The 14,798-nt window shown below is 43.7% G+C and overlaps 1 protein-coding gene across 1 annotated transcript in view; it reads left to right on the top strand.

The window, feature by feature from the left end:
• The first annotated feature begins 813 nt into the window (after positions 1 to 813).
• Positions 814 to 14,798, top strand: part of LOC108710329 (synaptic vesicular amine transporter) — a 40,912-nt gene continuing 26,927 nt past the window's right edge. The window contains exon 1 of the mRNA XM_041587009.1: positions 814 to 896. The gene's annotated coding sequence lies outside the window, so the exon portion shown is untranslated. The remainder of the gene's footprint in view (positions 897 to 14,798) is intronic.

The raw sequence follows: 14,798 nt of genomic DNA, 5'->3' as shown, positions 1-14,798 counted from the left end.
CCACGACCACATTCCGCCATTGCTGAGATCTTTCTAAGACTGTGAAGTGCAGAAAATGCATAAGGAGCAGACCAATGATTATTTTCTCATCCTACCAAAATATCAGTGCAGTGGGGTCCATTTTTCTTTTGATAGAAGTGGATATTTAATACATACGATACATTTCCTTGACTTGTCCTCATCTATAGTAAACTTAAAGGGGTTGTTCTCCTTTGGGTTAACTTTTAGTATCTTGTAGAGAGGGATATTCTGGGATAGTATGCAGGGGCCTATTTACTAACAGCAAAGGGCACCTTTGTCAAAAAATATTATCCCAGACCAAAGGTACGGACTAATAGAGTCTGAACTCTACCCGGTTGGTGGTAACAGTAGCTTTTTAAAAAACATTTGCTCCCCCGCCAGCACTAGGACACTCGCAAGTTGCGGCATTCGCTCATTATGCTCATGCGTGTGCCCCAACATGGCTGTTCACAGCTGGAGCTCGCTCCTGGTGGGGGTGTCCTAGCGCTGGCAGGGGGCAATTTTAGCTACTGTTACCTCCATTTGCCCCTTTAGTCATCTAGTTCAGAAGTATGGTAGAGGGTTGTTGTGCAAGTCGGGTATCAGAAGGTTTTTAAATAGTTGAGCACTTTTAATTGTAAAAGTTGTTAAACTTGCCTCTGAGCACTTTTAATTGTAAAAGTTATTAAACTTGCCTCTGAGCACTTTTAATTGTAAAAGTTATTAAACTTGCCTCTGAGCACTTTTAATTGTAATTCTTGTTTGTGCATATATTAACGGATGGCAATCAGGTGATTATTCTCTCTGAGCAGCCTTTAGCTGAATGCAATAGGAATCTTCCTTTTCCATTCCATTGCTCAGCAGCCCAGGATTTAGTTCCCGGAGCTTCAGGAAAGGTAATACTATTAATTTTATGTTTATTTTCTGTAAGGCAGAATACAAGGTTGTTAGAAATCTACTTTAGCTTTACGTTATATGGAACCAGTCTCTTGCAAAATACTAATGTTTTTCTGTTTTTGGCTTTGATAATTTTATTATTTATTAACATGTATTTATAGAGCAGCAACATATAGTGTGCTGGTTTAGTGAGCAACGGTCAATGTGTATGTATTTAGTTATGATCTGTCTGGGGCCTGGGGTATTGACTGGGGCTCTGTACAAGAATTGCGTCTGCTTAAAGTCGCTGCCAAACTGAAAATATGAATTACACACTGCAACTGGGGCTTGGGGGCATTGAGTGTTTCTGAGCAATAATTGCCTGGGTGCAGCAGTAGGATCCAAAACACCATTCAAGTCAATGAAAGAGCAATAAGAGTTTTGATCTACTCTGGATATTTTTGAGGCTTTGTTTAATGTACTATTTGGTGTTATGAGACAAAAATCCATTAGTAGAATATTATCACACTCAATGATTAATTGAAATATCTGACTGTAAGGATTCTGGGGCCAGTAATAGGCTAGCTTGAATGCAGTGTCCAAGTTGAATAGTTATTATACATAGAAGTTACACTGTCTTGGCTCTAGGGCCTGGTAATGTGCTTAATTCAAAGCTAAACTACATGGGGAGCCCCATTATTTTCTGCCATGGTCTTGTGGTCTGGCTATGATCTGATCATAATAACAATTATTATTATTATTTACTGGTATGGGTAATGGGTCTGGCAGTGTACATGTTGGGATGCAGCAATTCATTTTATTGGTAGACTCTAAGAAGAACACAGTAGATAAACTTTCAATTCTGCGTTGTGCAGGGGAGTGTCAATAGTTTATTTTTTTTTGTTGCTAAATTGTAATAATATAGATTACCGTATACTGGATATTGCATATGCTATGGCTTTAATTCTAGAAGACTGGTATCCAGAGGAAGTAGTTGCTTTATTAAGGATATAAAACCTGATGCTTTTGATCGTGACCTGGAAAATTGGCACTCATCTTGGGAATACACACATTTGCTGCCCTCATTTTGGTTTAATATATTTCTTTTGGCTGGGAGACGTTTTCTTCTGTGTTTATACCTACTGAAGGATTTTATGACCTGTATTTTTTTTTTTTTTTTAAAGGATTTTATTTTGCGTTTTGAAACAAACAACATACTTAAGAACAGACAATGTAGGCATTAATAATAAAAAAGTGCAGGTGGACACGCAGGACCACAACATATCAGATTAAGGCATTCAGGTACACAATTGGAGCATAGAGTCTGCTACATATTAGGTTAATGTGAGTATTACATGTTACTTCCAATTCCCACAGGATTTGAGCATGCTGATATAGGATTCAGTTTGCTGAAAAAGTAGTAGTTATATTACATATATATTCTCTTATATACTTGCAATTATTAAGACTCTGATTCTACATCGGGACAGAGCTCTAACCAGGGTTCCCAGATTTTCCCAAATTTTTCCGGGCACTGTCTGGCTATGTACGTTAGTTTTATCATCGGAAGCCTGGTATTGACCAGTTTTACCCATTGCTTCACTGTGGGGGGCTGTGGGCTCATCCATGTCATGGCAATTTGTTTTTTGGCGTAAAATAGCAGGGTTTTTAGTAAATACCGCGTTTTATTTAGAGGTGCCAATTCGTCCACCAGTCCCAGTAAGCACACCTCTGGTGTTAGTGCTCCAGGGAGCAGAATTTCATTAGTTAGGTAGGCTATCACCTTGGCCCAGAATCTTTGTACCAGGGGACACGACCAAAGCAAATGAAAAAAGTCAGCGTTTGGATGCTGGCATTTGGGACAATTTCCATTTGGACATTTGCCCATGGCTTTGAGCCTGATTGGAGTAATATATGTACAATTTATAATACGGAATTGCACCATCCTATCTTTTGTAGAGATTAGAAAGCTGTATAGCTCCCCTATTGCATCTTCTCACATATCATCATCTAGAGCAGGAATAAGGTCATTCCATTTGGTTTTTGCTTTGGTAAATGGACTAGTGATGGTGGACATTAGAACCTTGTACAGCCCAGAGACCAGCTTTTGAGGATTTGGGTCCCAAAGCCTGTCTTCATGCGGTTGAGTATTTGTACAGATTGCCAGACTACCAAATTGGGCCGCAAATGCGTGTCTGAGTTGGAAATAACGGTGCCAAGCAATGTTTGGGTGGTTCAGTTTAGTCGCTAGCTGGGTGAGAGTCGGGAAGGTGCTGTTAACTAAGAGATCTGATAGGTGTCTGACCCCTAATTTTGGCCAGCACTTAAAGTCCGGTAGATGAAGTAGGTGCTGCAGGTTGGAGTTTCTCCATAGTGGGGTATAGGGGGATGGAGGGCTTGCAGCTTTTGAGAGAACTTTAGTGGCAAGCATCCAGGCTCTTTGTGGGCAGCCTAGTGTGGGGGGCAGTTCAGGGGTGTCTTTGGCTTTCCTGTAAGGCATATTTCTAATTGCTTCGAGAGAGCCCGCCAGCGTGGCGTGTAGAGTTGTGAGTGTGTTTTCGGGGTCGGGATGAAACCAGTTATGTATGAACGCTAGTTGACTTGCATAATAATACATTTGCAGATGTGGAAGGACTAATCCCCCCTTATCCAAGGAAGCCTGGAGTGTTAGCCTGTTAACTCTAGGGGGTTTGTTTGCCCAAATAAAGGGAAAGAGAATAGCGTCAATGCGTTTAAAGACCTGCGGGGGTATCCATATTGGGGAATTCTGCAGGAAGTATAAGAATTTGGGTAGGTATACCATTTTGAATAGGTTGACCCTGCCCCAGACCGTCAGAGGTAAGCCGGCCCATTGGCTGACAGTGGTTTTGAAACCTTGTATCACTGGATCAATGTTGTCTGTTACATAGTTTTGTGTGCCGGGCGAGATATTCACACCAAGGTATTTAAAGCTGGATACCCACCGCAGCCCCTGGATTGCACCTACTCTCTGCGCAGTTTCTAGAGTAAATAAGATTGATTTCCCTTTATTTATAACCAGACCGCTGTATGTGCCAAACTTGTCAGCTAGGCAGAGCGCCAGTGTGAGTGAGTCATGTGGGTCTGCTAGGAGTAATAGAAGATCATCCGCATATAGTGCTATTTTTTCCTCCAATTCCCCATATTTGAGTCCATTAATTTCAGGGGTATGTCGGACCATAATGGCATAGGGCTCTATTGCTAAGGCAAAAAGGAGGGGAGAGAGGGGGCAGCCCTGTCTGGTGCCTCGGGTAAGAGGGAAGGCTCTGGAGAGAGTGTTATTGACTCTGACCTGCGCAACTGGGTTTAGGTAGAGGATTTTAAGCCAAGTTATGAAGGTAGGGCCTATACCAAACTTCTCTAGGGTTTTCCATAGGTAGGGCCATTCAACCGAGTCAAAGGCTTTAGTGGCGTCTAACGCCGCTATAAGTCTGGTACCCCCGTTCGTATGAGTGGCTTGCAAATGGGTATGTAATCTGCGTAAGTTAATAGTCGTACTTTTATTGGGCATGAAGCCTGTTTGGTCTGGGTGGATAATTGAGGTTATAACTTTGTTGAGGCGTTTGGAGAGAATTTTGGCCAGAATTTTGACATCTGTGTTTATAAGTGAAATGGGACGGTAGGAGTCGCATAGGTCCAGGTCCTTCCCTTCCTTTGGTATAAGCACAATCAGTGCAGAGTAGAAGGACTGAGGGAGGGAGCCTGTATTTTGAGCCTCTAGAAGAGTGGTAAGAAGTTGCGGGGCAAGTGTTTCACTAAGGAGTCTGTACCAGGCTACCGGAAGTCCGTCAAGGCCTGGGGTCTTCCCGGATGGGAGACTGCCAATGGCGTCTACTACCTCTCCTAGCGTAATTGGGCTGTCTAGATAGGAGGATTCTGCTCTGGAAAGGTTAGGAAAGGGGATTTCTTGTAAGAACTGTTCTAGTTCGGTGTCAGAGTATTTGACTCGTGTGGTGTATAGGTCGGCAAAGTGGCATGCGAATATTTCTGCCATGTCTGCTGGGTCAGAGGTATATATGCCTGCAGTTGTTTTGATCCTGGGAATCAGTGTAGACGGTTGGACCGCTTTCGCTAGGTATGCTAAGGTCTTCCCATTTTTATCTCCTTGGTCAAAGGACCTCTGGGCTGCATACAGAAGTTTTTTCCTGGTAATAGCCGTCTGTGCTAGTTCTAAGTTCCTTTGGGCAAGTACTAGTGCCTGGTGGTTAGCATCCCCCTCCCTATCACTGTATGCTCGTTCTGCTTCCCAGACCCTCTCCTCTGCCTCAGTGACAGCCTGTTTAGCCAATTTGCATACCCCAGCAATTGCCGAGATGAGTGTGCCCCTAGCGGCTGCCTTGGACGCCTCCCAGACCATATTAGGGCTGCTGGTTCCTGAATTGACATCCCAATATGCGGTGTATTCAGATATACATGCCTCCGTCACCTCCGTGCTGTTAAGCCACAGGGGGATAGTCTCCAAAGAGAGTGTCCCTGCCTTGGTGTAGTGCTAATCAGTAGTTGCAGGGGGGCATGATCTGACAAGGCTCTTGGGAGGTAATTGGCGTCTTTTACCCATTGTGTAAAGTCTGTAGATGCGATGGCCATATCCAACCGTGACAAGGTATGTTTCCCCACCGTATGACAGGAGAATTGCCTTCCCAGGGGGTTTTTAAGCCTCCAGATGTCTAATAGCCCTAGAGCTTCAGTCCATTGTTTAAGTGGGCCAGGTTGGTGTGTTGCCTGTCATATTGAGGGTCCATTACCGCATTCCAGTCTCCAATAATACAGAGCGGGTTGGGGAGGTATGGTTAGTGTCTCCCTACTGAAGGGGGGTGGCATATATAAATTAACCAGTACCATCTCTTGGTTATTTATCCTGCAGTGGAGAACTATGAATCGCCCATAGTGGTCAGTGGTTAGATCTGGGAGTTCAAATTGTAAAGTCTTACGGATTATTACAGATACTCCTCTGGAGTGAGTGGAATAGTGGGAGTGATAGGCATACCCAACCCACCGTTTCCTAAGTGCCAGCAATTTTTGTCCTACCAGATGCGTCTCTTGTAGTAGGAGTATGTCTGGTTTATATCTGGCTACATAATCAAATACTAGGGCCCTCTTAAATTTCGAGTTCAGACCTCGAACGTTCCATGATATTAACTTTATGTCCCCCATAATAATTCTGAATAATGACTGACAGATTGGTGTCCTATTGGGGTTTGACTTTTGCTCCTGCCAGGTTTTGTTGTGGTAGAGTGCTTTGCGTACATACTGTATGTCTGTTGAACATCAAACAATAGACAAACAAACAGTCCCTTCCCTCCCTGCCCACCCACCAAACCTGGGTGGGCCTATACCCAGAACAATTACATGACATGGGGAGTGTTGCTGTGGCAGCCTAAGCAGCGCTCCTTCTTAACCCATAAACATGAAAATATAACAGTAGTAAGCAACAAATGTAATAATAAATTGTTCAAAAGTTTAAATGGGATGCCGTATGTCGCGGCCTCCCATGCACCTGTTGTGTTGACCGGCACAACTCTGATGAAAGTGAGATAAAGATGGAACCTTGTAAGCAATGTGCAGCCCCGTAACCAGGAGCGGGTAGTCTGGCACCAACATTAGTCACAATTCGTTAGGGTGCAATGATCCAGTACCCCCAAGTACAAAAGTCTGACTATAAGGGGGCTAGTAAATGCTTATGCGTTCCACTGGAGCATGTCTAAGGGCTGGGCCCTATCATGAATATACTTCGAAGGTGGGATCAGTGGTGGGGTCCGCAGCCGTTAACTGAGGTGGTTAGCAAGGGATCAATGTTGGGGGCCAGCCCGTTGGCCAAGGATGGGTGTGTGGGGAAATCAGTAGCTTACAGGAGGGGTGCATAGTAACAGCTACTCACCAATATGACAGTATGTGGTCAGATTCATATCGATGGGGCACACTATGTGCAGAGTGTCCGGCCTTTAAGGTATTTTCCTCAGCTTAGTTGCGGGGTGGTGATCTCCCGGGTTGTTTTCGGGTGATCCAATCATCAGCTTCTGTAGGTGTGCTGAAAATTTGGACTCTGTCTCCTTCCTGTACTCGTAGTTTAGCGGGGTAGATCATACTGTAGGGAATCTTAGCATCTCTGAGCCTCTTCTTGACTGCAGTAAAAGTAGCCCTCTGTTTCTGTATGGTCGGTGAATAGTCTGGATACAGCGACACAGTGGTTCCATTAAATGAGAGAGGCCCTTTGAGTCTGGCTGCCCGTAGTGCAGCGTCGTGATCTCTGTAATTTAGCATGCGGAGAAGAAATGGTCGAGGAGGGGCCCCCGGTGGTAGGGGTCTAGTCGGTACTCTGTGCGCCCTCTCAACCACGAAAATATTGGAGAAGGTCTCCGCTCCCAGCAAGTCTTTGAGCCAGTTTTCTATGAATAATTCAGGGTGTCGGCCTTCTGACTTCTCTGGCAGACCTATGATGCGCACATTGTTCCTGCGTAGTCGGTTTTCTAGGTCGTCAGATTTGTCAATAGCTGACTTCAGTTGCTGTTTAATTTCTGAGATGTCGTTTGGAAGAGGAGTTACAGTGTCTTCCAGTGTGGAGACCCTTGTCTCCAGTTCAGTAGTGCGTTCTCTAATATTTTGGAGGTCATGCCGTAAGAGCGAGAGATCCACTTTTATTTCCTCCAACTGTGATGTAGTCGCCGTACGACTCTCCATTATCGCTGCAAGCAGCTCCGACGAGGATGGTTCTCTCGTCTCCTGGTCCATAGGAGGGGAGGCCGGTGATGATGGAGGTGAAGCATTATCAGAGTCTCGCGACGGGCCCTGAGACGTTGTTCTTGCAAAGCGTTCAAGCTTCGTTGCTGTGTCAGACTTTGGTTTTTGAGAGTGTTTTCCCATCTTTGTATTCCACTGGACAGAACGATCTGCAACAGTATTCTGCTTATGAAGACTTGGTTAGAAGGAAGGAGAAAGCGTGCGTGAGGATTACTGGTGGTGCATGGGTCGACCATTCAGGGTAGCAGGTCAAGCTGGCATGATAGAGTGATACACTGCGCTCCTACAATTAGCTAGGCTCAGGGCCAAAGTGACAGTCCAGATAATACACAGGGGCAGCGAGTAGACCCAATGGGCCCAGAGGTATGTAGTTTCAGTGCCTGACCCTGGAGTTGCGCTGGCTAGAGTCCTTTGGGTCAAAGGGAGGCAGATAGGTACTAACAGGTGCCACTTAGAACTTGCTGGGCATAGGGAGCCACTATGGCATAGCTGGATACAAGGCAGGGCCTTGTGTGCTGGTGCTGTTGGGCACTTGTGGCGTGAATATTAGGTGGCAGTGAGGGGCCCCCGGGGCTCCAAGCCACTCACCCACTGCTGCTTGTCACTGTTTCCTCCGACCAAGCTCTATTTTCGGGTTCCGGCGGGGACCGCGCTGCCAGGCAGTTGCGCCTGGGGGCCTTGATTACTAGAGGCCGCGGCTTCTAGCGCTGCTAGGCCGCGCCGCGCCCTCAGGCTCTGGGAGAGCTGGAAAGCCCGCACTTACTCGAGCGGGTGCCGGAGTGCCTCTCCGCTCTCAGGATGCCGGTGGTGAGTGCTGTGCCAGTGTATGTAAGGGGTTATAGGGTGTTCACTACAGGGCCCCTGGAGCACCGGAAAAATGCGGCCACGTAGCTGCTCAGTCGGCCACGCCCCCCCTATGACCTGTATTTTTACATGTTTTTGATATTTGATTTTTTTATACAGGCATGTTATTATTCCATGTTCAGGGTCAAGGTCAGTAGAGATGTCGCGAACTGTTCGCCGGCGAACTTGTTCGCGCGAACATCGGGTGTTCGCGCTCGCCGGAAGTTCGCGAACGTCGCGCGACGTTCGCCATTTTGGGTTCGCCATTGTTGGCGCTTTTTTTTGCCCTCTCACCCCAGACCAGCAGGTACATGGCAGCCAATCAGGAAGCTCTCCCCTGGACCACTCCCCTTCCCTATAAAAACCGAAGCCCTGCAGCGTTTTTTCACTCTGCCTGTGTGTGCTGAAGAGATAGTGTAGGGAGAGAGCTGCTGCCTGTTAGTGATTTCAGGGACAGTTGAAAGTTTGCTGGCTAGTAATCGTTTTGATACTGCTCTGTTATTGGAGGGACAGAAGTCTGCAGGGGTTTGAGGGACATTTAAGCTTAGGTAGCTTTGCTGGCTAGTAATCTACCTTCTACTGCAGTGCTCTGTATGTAGCTGCAGTGGGCAGCTGTCCTGCTTCTGATCTCATCTGCTGACTGCTGCAATAACAGTAGTCCTTGTAAGGACTGCTTTTATTTATTTTTTTGTTGTTTTACTACTACTACTACTACTACTACTATAAGAGCCCAGTGCTATTAGTCTAGCAGTGTTGGGGAGTGGGACTGGTGTGCTAATCTGCTGCTCCTAGTAGTTCAGCAGCACCAACTTTAATTTTTTTTTTTTAATATTCATTTTTTTTTTATTTTACTTTTTTTTATTTTACTACCGCTGTAGTAGTGTATAAGTTGACCTTTTAGGCATTATTTGCCCTGTAGGCATTATTTGCACACTGTTTTCTTCAACCCGCCATCGAGCTGTGTGACCTTGTTCACATTCTGTCTAAATATCCATAATATTACCGTCTCCAGAAAAAACACCGGAGTCACTTTTTCAAGCAGCCATAATATATTTTACGTAATCCGTATCCACCGCTGTAGTAGTGTATACGTTGGCCTTGTAGGCATTATTTGCACACTGTTTTCTTCAACCCGCCATCGAGCTGTGTGACCTTGTTCCCATTCTGTCTAAATATCCATAATATTACCGTCTCCAGAAAAAACACCGGAGTCACTTTTTTCAAGCAGCATTCATATATTTTACGTAATCCGTATCCACCGCTGTAGTAGTGTATACGTTGGCCTTGTAGGCATTATTTGCACACTGTTTTCTTCAACCCGCCATCGAGCTGTGTGACCTTGTTCCCATTCTGTCTAAATATCCATAATATTACCGTCTCCAGAAAAAACACCGGAGTCACTTTTTTCAAGCAGCCATAATATATTTTACGTAATGGCGAAAAATGACTATTTTCAGCATTTATATGGCATATTTTTTCTGGCAACTGTGCTTCAGTGGCTGCGTCCAAAAAAACTGGGCAAACAATGCCTACAAGGTCAACGTATGGCAGTTGTTTAAAGAGAACAGTAGATTACTAGCCAGCAAAGCTACCTAAGCTAAAATGTCCCTCAAATCCCTGCAGACTTCTGTCCCTCCAATACAGAGCAGTATCAAGCAGATTACTAGCCAGCAAACTTACTATCATCTGTCCCTGAAATCACTAACAGCTCTCCCCCTACACTATCTCTTCCAAGCACACACAGGCAGATTTTTCAGATACATTTTTGCCCTTGATCCCCCTCTGGCATGCCACTGTCCAGGTCGTTGCACCCTTTAAACAACTTTAAAATCATTTTTCTGGCCAGAAATGTCTTTTCTAGATGTTAAAGTTCGCCTTCCCATTGAAGTCTATGGGGTTCGCGAACCGTTCGCGAACCGCTCGCGTTTTTGCGCAAGTTCGCGAATATGTTCGCGAACTTTTTTTCCGACGTTCGCTACATCCCTAAAGGTCAGCTCTATTTTCTATTTTAGCCCAATTTTCTGGATTCATTCTGTAACTTATAAATCTTTTTAAGATGTGCTTGTACAACATTCTCTTTATCAGTAATATCTCTACAATATTCCTACTGACACCAGTAAATATAATAACACATGCCTTTCATTCTTATTGAAGGACAGTTTCTCTGGGTGATCAGCAGAATTTTATACAGTCCTTTTCAGCATGGCTGGAGGCCCTCAGTTACATAGTTGGGTTGAAAAAATACCAAAGTCCATCCAGTTCAACCCCTCCAAATGAAACCCAGCACACATACCTATACACATCCACTGAAACTATATATACCAATATCTATCTTCATTGTATCCAAGACTATCACAATAGCCTTGGCTATCATTCTTGTCCAAGAAATCATCCAAACCAATCTTGGAAAAGTTTGCTTTTCCCTAGTGACCCAGAAACACGGGAATTTTAAACCAATTTTATCAAGGGGACTCAAAGCTCAAAAGAAAGAGATACAGGTATGGGACCTGCTATACTGAATGCTTGGGACCTGGTGTATTCCAGGGAACAGATCTTTCCATTATTTGGATCTACCTTAAGAATACCTTAAAGGAACAGTAACACCAAAAAATAAAAGTGTTTTAAAGTAATGAAAATATCATGTAGTTTTGCATTGCACCGGTAAAACGGATCTGTTTGCTTCAGAAACTCTTCTATAGTTCATATAAACAAGCTGCTGTGTAGCAATGGTGGAAATTGAAAAAAGTCTATATGGCACAGGATTAATAGTGGATAAGAGATAACACCATTGTGTTCTACAGAGCTTATCTGCTGTGTAACCTGAGCCTTTTCACCTTTGAATGGCTGCCCCGTTTCTACACAGCAGCTTTTTTATATAAATACCAATGCCGGGCCAGGGGTGCTCGGCCAATGAGGCGTGCCGAGGCGCTTGCCTCAGGCGGCAGCACCAGATACATTTCCAGGGGCGGCAAAAAGCCGCTCCTGTACTTTTAAGAGCCGAATTTCCTGTTTTGAAACCGGAAATTCTGCTTTACTAGTGCGAGAGAGCGCAGTTGCGCTCTCCGCACTAGTGTTCCTGCCTTGGATGCCTCCCCTCCCAAAAGGAGTAATATGAACATTACCAGCTGTTTATTGTGCACAAAGTTCTCATGGGCCGCATAGCCTCTTTCAAGGCTACATTCCTAACTTCATATAATCAAAACAAGAAGAAAGGAAAATGAATATCCATCTAAGGCTATATTAGTCCCTCTGGTGTGCCTACAATAAATTGTAACTGGGGTTGTTTAAGCTACAATTCAGTAAGTTCACAAGGCTAACTTTTCCTTGAATCATTCTGTAGCCATTTTGTTCAGTGTTCTTCTTTTACTACTCATGAGTTCCCAGTGTAGTACAGTACAATTGTAGAGAGTACTCTAACCTAATGAAGGTTTGTGCCATTCCAACCACAAAAGATCATTCACTGACTTCTGAACACTAATAAGGTCTGTAGTGCATGCCTGAGATTTTCCGCATGTCCATTTCTAGTAGTAACCATTATCCTGTGGATATTAGAGTCATTACCCATTCCCGTAGAAGAAAAGTACATCAGGGACAGTCATAGGATTCTTCAGTTTGTCATTGCAATGCATGCAAGAAAATGACCAGAAGGTGGCGCTGTTGGAACAAAATTCATTCATATTAATAGTAAATGTATCCTTTAAAGGAAAAGTAACACCAAAAAATGAAAGTGTTTTAATGTAATGAAAATATCATGTAGTGTTGCCCTGCATTAGTAAAACTGATGTGTTTGCTTCAGAAACACTACTATAGTTCATATAAACAAGCTGCTGTGGAGCAATGGCAGAAATTGAAAAACGGCTATATGGCACAGGTTAACTAATGGATAACCGATAACACCATTAGACAGACAGAGCTTATACAGTATGCTATCTGCTGTGTAACCTGAGCCTTTTCTCCTTTGAATGGCTGCCCCCATTGCTACACAGCAGCTTGTTTATATAAACTATAGTAGTGTTTCTGAAGCAAACACATCAGTTTTACCAGTGCAGGGCAAAACTGCATTATATTTTCACTTTTATTTTTTGACATTACTGTTCCTTTAATATCTTGGGATACAAAGACAATAAATAATGAATGTAAAAGACAAAAGTGCTTAGAATAGCACTTTCACCAATTTTACATTCACTTATTTTAAAGGTGTATTTATCCTTTAAGCCAGCAGTGACCCTTTGGTTGATCCCTAGTGATGGGCGAATTTATTCGCCAGGCGCAAATTTGCCCGATTTGCAGTAAGCGAATAAATTCGCGAAACGCCCGCGAAAATTCGCGGCAAAAATTCGCCGGCGTCAAAAAAATTTTTTTGCCGCGCTGCCAAAAAACGAGACAACGGCACAGTTTCGCAAATTTTTCGCCGTTTCGCGAATTTCACAAATTTTTCAGCGAAGTGAAACGGCGCAAATTCGCCCATCACTATTGTTCCCTAATTGTTCCAGATGTCCAAAGACATTTCAAAACTAGTTGCTCCCAGTAGGGATGTAGCGAACGTCGGAAAAAAAGTTCGCGAACATATTCGCGAACTTGCGCAAAAACGCGAGCGGTTCGCGAACGGTTCGCGAACCCCATAGACTTCAATGGGAAGGCGAACTTTAACATCTAGAAAAGACATTTCTGGCCAGAAAAATGATTTTAAAGTTGTTTAAAGGGTGCAACGACCTGGACAGTGGCATGCCAGAGGGGGATCAAGGGCAAAAATGTATCTGAAAAATCTGCCTGTGTGTGCTTGGAAGAGATAGTGTAGGGGGAGAGCTGTTAGTGATTTCAGGGACAGATGATAGTAAGTTTGCTGGCTAGTAATCTGCTTGATACTGCTCTGTATTGGAGGGACAGAAGTCTGCAGGGATTTGAGGGACATTTTAGCTTAGGTAGCTTTGCTGGCTAGTAATCTACTGTTCTCTTTAAACAACTGCCATACGTTGACCTTGTAGGCATTGTTTGCCCAGTTTTTTTGGACGCAGCCACTGAAGCACAGTTGCCAGAAAAAATATGCCATATAAATGCTGAAAATAGTCATTTTTCGCCATACGTTGACCTTGTAGACATTGTTTGCCCAGTTTTTTTGGACGCAGCCACTGAAGCACAGTTGCCAGAAAAATTATGCCATATAAATGCTGAAAATATAAATTTTTTTGGTTGCAGCCACTGAAGCACAGAGGCCAGAAAAATTATGCCATATAAATGCAGAAAATATGCATTTTTTTGGTCGCAGCCACTGAAGCACAGTTGACAGAAAAATTATGCCATATAAATGCTGAAAATATAAACTTTTTTGGTTGCAGCCACTGAAGCACAGAGGCCAGAAAAATTATGCCATATAAATGCAGAAAACATGCATTTTTTTGGTCGCAGCCACTGAAGCACAGTTGACAGAAAAATTATGCCATATAAATGCTGAAAATATAAATTTTTTTGGTTGCAGCCACTGAAGCACAGAGGCCAGAAAAATTATGCCATATAAATGCAGAAAATATGCATTTTTTTGGTCGCAGCCACTGAAGCACAGTTGCCAGAAAAAATATGCCATATAAATGCTGAAAATAGTCATTTTTTGCCATATACGTTGAGTCAACGTATGGCAAAAAATGACTATTTTCAGCATTTATATGGCATATTTTTTCTGGCCTCTGTGCTTCAGTGGCTGCGGCCAAAAAAACTGGGCAAACAATGCCTACAAGGTCAACGTCGTTGACCTTGTAGGCATTGTTTGCCCAGTTTTTTTGGCCGCAGCCACTGAAGCACAGAGGCCAGAAAAAATATGCCATATAAATGCTGAAAATAGTCATTTTTTTGGTCGCAGCCACTGAAGCACAGTTGCCAGAAAAATTATGCCATATAAATGCTGAAAATATAAATTTTTTTGGTTGCAGCCACTGAAGCACAGAGGCCAGAAAAATTATGCCATATAAATGCAGAAAATATGCATTTTTTTGGTTGCAGCCACTGAAGCACAGAGGCCAGAAAAATTATGCCATATAAATGCAGAAAATATGCATTTTTTTGGATGCAGCCACTGAAGCACAGTTGCCAGAAAAAATATGCCATATAAATGCTGAAAATAGTCATTTTTTGCCATACGTTGACCTTGTAGACATTGTTTGCCCAGTTTTTTTGGTTGCAGCCACTGAAGCACAGAGGCCAGAAAAAATTAAACCAGTAGGGTTTGCACCCTAGTTTGTAACGGTGGCGGAGGGAGGAGGAGGACGCTAAAGGACAGCTGTGTGTGGAGTCATGAGGCTTGAAGAGAAGGACAGCTGCATAGAAGTCAG

The sequence above is a fragment of the Xenopus laevis genome, chromosome 3L (genome assembly GCF_017654675.1).
Source record: "Xenopus laevis strain J_2021 chromosome 3L, Xenopus_laevis_v10.1, whole genome shotgun sequence".
NCBI lineage: Eukaryota > Metazoa > Chordata > Amphibia > Anura > Pipidae > Xenopus > Xenopus laevis.
Note: the sequence above shows the minus strand (reverse complement) of the source record. Positions and strands in the feature narration are given on the sequence as shown.